The following is a 6377-nucleotide window of genomic DNA, read 5'->3' on the forward strand; positions in this document are numbered from 1 at the left end:
GGATCAAACCGAATAATTTTTAAACTTGGACGCTTGATAAATCAAGCTTTCCTGCTTATTCGTTGTTGGAAGCATATTAATCTTATTTATACTGGTTCTCAACCATTGTCTAAAACTTTTCTAGCCAATGTGGGATATTATTCATAGGTTCTTTTATTTCCATAAATTTAAAATTGTCATTTCTGGAAATTTTTAAAAAATGTTAATGACGACATGTCAAATCCTGATAGGTTGTTTTAAAATAATTCTTAATATAGAAACTTCTGGAAACTTTAAAAAATGTTAATGAGTGACATGTCTTATTACAATTGGAGGTTTTAAATCCTAGGTGGACAGCTTTAGAAGCTTATAGCTTCTACTTTTTATTAGTATAGATTACAAAATACATATAAGTGTATTTGTAGTTATAATTCACAACATATAATAGATAATTTTTTAGGCCCAAAAAAGAAATTGTTTTGGGGGTTTGATTAATACTATTGTCAAATTAAAGTGATCACACATTATAGAATTGATCCGATTATTTCGGTAGCCTAAACCAAACCAAGCATTTGGGTTTGTGGCAATTATTAAAATATTTTAATAAAAAGTTCCTATCTTTCTTGTCAAATAAACTTTTTTAGTTTCTCTTATAAAATGTGAAGAAAATTTAACTCAAAAACCTGTCGTGTGACAAATTTTTTTTTATTTACCTGAGAAATAAAAAGTATCCGTACATTTTTGGACCTATAAAACAAGTACTACTATCTATCCCAAATCCCTTATAAGATGTTTCAGATAAAAGTATAAAGATTAGATTTTATTTTTTAAACCTAAACATCATTTAATAATTAATTAAACATACAATTCAACCAATGATAAAAAAACTGCATAATTTAAAGGGTTTGAATGGTGAAAGCGGTCAGGACAGACAAATCCATCAGTGGATTAGACCGCTTTTTATTTACTATTTACAAATTTAGTCCGCAGTAGTGTGGTCTAAAAGATACAGAAAGAAAACCATTGTGGACCAACTGCGAACTATTTTTGTGTACGAATAAAATTGATCTGCAGCGATCTGCTGTTCGTCCTACTTTTGGGGCAGGCTAAACCGCAGACGGATTTGGCCGCCCCGACCGCAGTCACCATTCAGACCTAAAGGGTTTGAATGGTAAATGCGGTCAGAGCGGCCAAATCCGTCTGCGGTCTGGACCGCTCTATTTTTGGGCAGATTACAGACTGCTGCAGACTAACTCTATTTGTATGCAAAAGCCGTCTGCAGTTGGTCTGCAGCGGTCTTGTCTCAACTTATTTGGACCGCACCAATACGGACTACATTTGCTGAATGGTAAATGAAAAGCGATCTAGTCCGCAGACAGATTTGTCCGCCCCAACCGCTACAACCATTCACACCCAAAGTGTGAATGGTTGCAGCGGTTGGGGCGGATTTGACGTAGTCCACAGTGGTGCAGTCCAAAAAAACAGAGGGTTTGAATGGTAACCGCGCCTTGACCCGTCTGCTGTCTAGACCGCTCTATTTTTAAGGCGGACAACAGACCGCTGCGGACCAACTCTATTTGTATGCAAAAGCGGTCCGCAGTTGGTCCGCTGCGGTTTTGTCTCTGCTTTATTTGGACCGCACCACTGCGGAGTACATTTGCTGGATGGTAAATAAAAAGCAGTCCAGTCCGCAGACGGATTTGTCCGCCCCAACCACTGCAACCATTTACACACAGAGACAAAACCGCAACAGACCAACTACGGACCGCTTTTGCATACAAATAAATTTGTCCATAGCGGTTTCTTGTCCGCATTAAAAATAAAGCGGTCCAAACCGCATAAGGATTTGACCGCCCTGACCGCAATTACCATTCAAACCCTAAAGGGTCAAAAATTCAAATAACATTAAAATCTGTATATAAATTTGTAAAACATCTTATAAAGTGAAACAAAAGACTTCCTAAACATTCTATATTACGGAACAGAGGGTGTATGACATAAGATTGGAACCAATCCAACTTATGATCACTCAGTGATCAAGAAAATCCAAGCTTAACTTGCGGAAGTTGGCATTAGCAAGCTGGCTATAACGCTCTCTCTCGTGAATCAAGGGGTAGAATGATGGATCAATGTGATTGACTCGCACAATTAATGGGTTAGTCGACTCACTCAATCAATGAAAGAAAGAAGGATGTTGAACTAATCAACAAACTTAATCTGCAGCTTCAAATACGCCTAAAAACCTACTCTATAAAGACTAATGAATAAATGGAAAAGACTCAAACTTTGACAAAGAAAAAAATGTTCTTACTACTTTAAAAATGATCAAGGGTGTCTTTACAAAGATGGACGAACTGAGTTTATAAAGGGCTCAGACAACGGTCACTAAGCTAAGAAAATCAAGAGAATCGACATATTTAAAGATATAGCCGTTAGAACATTAAACACAAAAATCAGCCAAAAATGAATGTCATGTTGCTTGTATTTTGAGAGCTTGAGAAGGTAGGTGGGTGTGACTTCTTGGAACATTCTGGGACATGTGTAGGGTCTTTAAAAAGCACCAGCTTTGATAGGGAAAGAGCCGTTTCTGAACGATCTCCTTAGGCTCCAAATAAGGTAAATAAGGTAAGGTCAGTTCCGGATATGGAAAGTGAAGGTGTGTGGGAATTTGCTTGATCCCATGTTTCTTAGTGAATCTTAGAGTGTTGTAGGAACCTTCTATAAGTATCACAAAGTCTCCTGGGCGCCAATAATACGTTTGGAGTCTCCAAAATCCACAAGGTTCCAAATAAGGCAAGTCGAGGGTCCTTCGGTTTAGAAAATTAATATCTCCTAAACCAAAATTAGTATTGACTTGATTCAAATTCGGCGAGCTCTTCAGATGGGTGAAGTTTCCAAAACAAGTTTGTTTGAAACTTGGTTCCTCATGTTTCGTTCCGGGTGATTCAATGAATGGTCATTTGTCTCCATCGCGTCTATTAGAGGTTTGCTGACTTGTAAATTGAAGAACTCCTTCATGTGAACTCCTTTTGGGCTGGTTATCCTTTGAGGCGTTTTTCAGCTGAGAAGAGAATATTTTCCGAGTGGTTTCATGCCTTGCGTCTTCGTTTTTGAGCTGATATGGTTAAAAAAATGAACATATGTCCTAGTCGGGTCTGATTGGTATAATGCATCCGGTTTGAATGAGCTATGGTTCGGCTGTTGGTTTTATGACCGCATCATACCCTCCCTCTTCAAGAAGTTTTGTCCTCAAAACTTGATTCTCTACACATAGATAACTCAAGTTAGTACATTGAAATGTAAGAGAATGTAGAATTTTACCTCGGATTTGATCCAGTGATTCATCGTCGGGTGGCTTCTCTTTGATCTGGAGAAAATCATTGACACTCTCATCTCTATTGGCAGCTGGTCTGATAGATAAAAGCGTGTACTCCTCACGGTGTTGCTTTTGGTCCGTGAACTCATTTCTTCTCGATGAAGCACCTTTGTGATCTTTTTTTGTACCTGTAATAACTTCAACACTTTTGACAAGAAACAAGCGTGTTATGGCAGTCATTTAATCATTATAAGAAGGTAAATCAGTTTAGACTATTTAATTTTCATGAAGTGTAACAATTTCTTGCTTAACTTTAAGTTCTAATGACTCTCGTCTAGCATTGTACTTAGGTAATTGCTTCACATATTCAAAATTTTAATCCAATTTAAGAGGAGCTTAGTATCACTAAGACTTACAATAACATTTCCCATGATAGGTTTGTCATTGACTTGTGGCTCACGGTTCAAAATTGGTGTGACTGGTTCAGTTTTTGCTTCATTTCTCATTGTGGGGCATAACTTTGCTGTGTGTCCTTTCTTTCTGCACCTATAACAAGTTAGTCTTTTGAAATCTTTAGGATCAAGAAACTTACCTTGATTTTCAATCAAATTGTACTTTGTTTCTCGTTTTAGAGTAGGTGTTTTGTCCTCTTGGATTGCTTATTTGGTTTCCGCCGATCAAGGAGAATTAAATGGTGATCTGGTGGCTCCTCTTGTAGCAGAATGCTGGGGGCAGCATCATCTTTTCTGGTGGTTGGTGAGGAAGACATAAGCAAAAAACAATCCTTCAAGCTCGGCTATCACCGGTAAGAAAGTACAAGGAAAAGAACCGGTTCAAAAGTTGAGTGGTAGTGAACGTAAGAATGAAATCCCCATAGTTGCTAAAAATCAAAGGAGAAGGTCCCTTCCAAGAAATACACTTACACCGATTTTTACAAGATGTTGACCGCGGTTAATTAGTTCATGTTAACCAAATACACATACCACATCCTTCTCACGCAACTAGAAAATCATGCGGATGTTCATCAAATCTTCAAGAACATTGGTTTAGGAAAAAAAATCAAATGGAGTTTCCCACTTACAAGGTTCCCACTTGTCAATTTCTTGCGTCTTCGGAAGTACATGTGAACCATGTCAGCCAAGAGGAAGCGACTAGCAATAAATTTGGATTCATAAGGTTTAATGTTGGACGAAAATCACACTAAGTTCACTTTCATGAGCTTGATGGCATTTTTGGTTTTCTAGGAGAAACGATACTTAGCCTTCCTCTTGCCAAGCGAAACCATAAAGTTGTGAACAAGGGAAGCGTCAATCCGTGATCCAAAATATTACTATATAAATATCATTATAATGTTTATTTAATTCATAATTCTGTAATTTAATGATTTTTTATATAAAAAATAATTTGATATTCCATTTCTGAAAATATACTAGAAAGAGGAATTCATTAGAATTTAACCTAGCAATATAGCTTAAATTAAGGTGAATATAAAAGAGATTTAAAATTAAATTAATATTTGGCATTTTTCATTGCATTTCATATGATTTTACAGGAAATATATTTAATATTTGAAAAATAAATTTTGGAATTTAATTATTAAATATTTTAGGTAAATTTTAAATATTATAGTAAATTTTTATTTTTATCATTGACAATATTTTTTAAATAAGTGGTATATTTTGATATTGTATGATTTGAATAAATAAAGTGTATTTCTGACATTTAGGAAATTTGTTTGTTATATATGTATTTTTAGGGAAATTTTTTAAAATGCATCTTTTTCAATACCCCTTTTTAGAGATACCAATAGAAAAAACTTTATTAAAAAATGTTCTCAGAAAATTCTCATAGTATTATGAGTATTACATAAACTAAAATAAATTAACATAACTAATAAAATAGTCCGCGCATATGCGCAAGATATTACCTAGTTTATAATAAAAACAAACAAGTAATAAACCTAGGATGCGCAGGATATTACCTAGTCTATACTAGTATTTTTGCAGTAGTTTTTGCTCAAAAATACTTTTTGAAAAGTTTATACATTTAATGCATTGACTTTAATATTAGTTACCAAAATTTCAAAATTAATTATAGATAAGATTAAAAAAATAAGGAAATCTTTCTACCTCATTCAAACATAAATATATGATTTCTTTCATTTTTTAATTTGAATTATCTTAAATTATTCTATAATACATTTAGTTGATAAAAATTATGATTTTTTCCTGCATATGATGTAATACAAAATTTTAAAAACATATATATATTACTCAATAGATGAATAAAAAAATACGGGTACAATATCCCATATCGTCTAAAAAATTTTGGCAATGGTTCACAGTCATACTATAAAAGAGACCAAAATGATTCTGAATACAAATGAGTAGAAATCTTGATTTATCAGGCATTCAAACTTTAAAAACTTTTATTTGGTTTATTCCGGTTCTTTATTTTAAAGATTTGTAAAAGGTTAAATATGAAAATATTTAAAATATTTAAAAAGTTAAATATGATAATTATTATACCATAGATACACAATAAATATTAAAAATTAAGATGATATAGTGTGAGTTAAAATATCTCGGGACGGGGTTATATAGCGGGACGGATTTTATCGATATTTATATAAATTAAAAAATATCACTAATTCGGTGTTACATAGATAAAACATCATTTCATTATTTTGTTAACACTATCGGTATCAGAAAATAGACATATCTAATTAAATTAAATAAATAAATATTATGTAAAAAATAAATTATATTACGGTATTATATGGTTTATTTAACAATTATTATATAATTATAACATATTTAACCATAATTTAAATATTTTAGTTATAAATAATTTTGCCCGCGGTGTACCGCGGGTCCTAATCTAGTTTATAATAAAAACAAACAAGTAATAAACCTAGGCCTTTAAGGCCATTATCCTCTTTAAATGCATTCGTTTTATAAAACCATTAGTTTCCGCACATCAATGACGTTATATATGACACATCCCCTATATATTAAAAGAGAAGCACTCTTATAAAAATGTTGAAGTGTCGCACTCACAGAGCTTCTGTACATTTTTTTAA

This window comes from Camelina sativa, chromosome 5 (assembly GCF_000633955.1).
Source record: "Camelina sativa cultivar DH55 chromosome 5, Cs, whole genome shotgun sequence".
Classification (NCBI taxonomy): domain Eukaryota; kingdom Viridiplantae; phylum Streptophyta; class Magnoliopsida; order Brassicales; family Brassicaceae; genus Camelina; species Camelina sativa.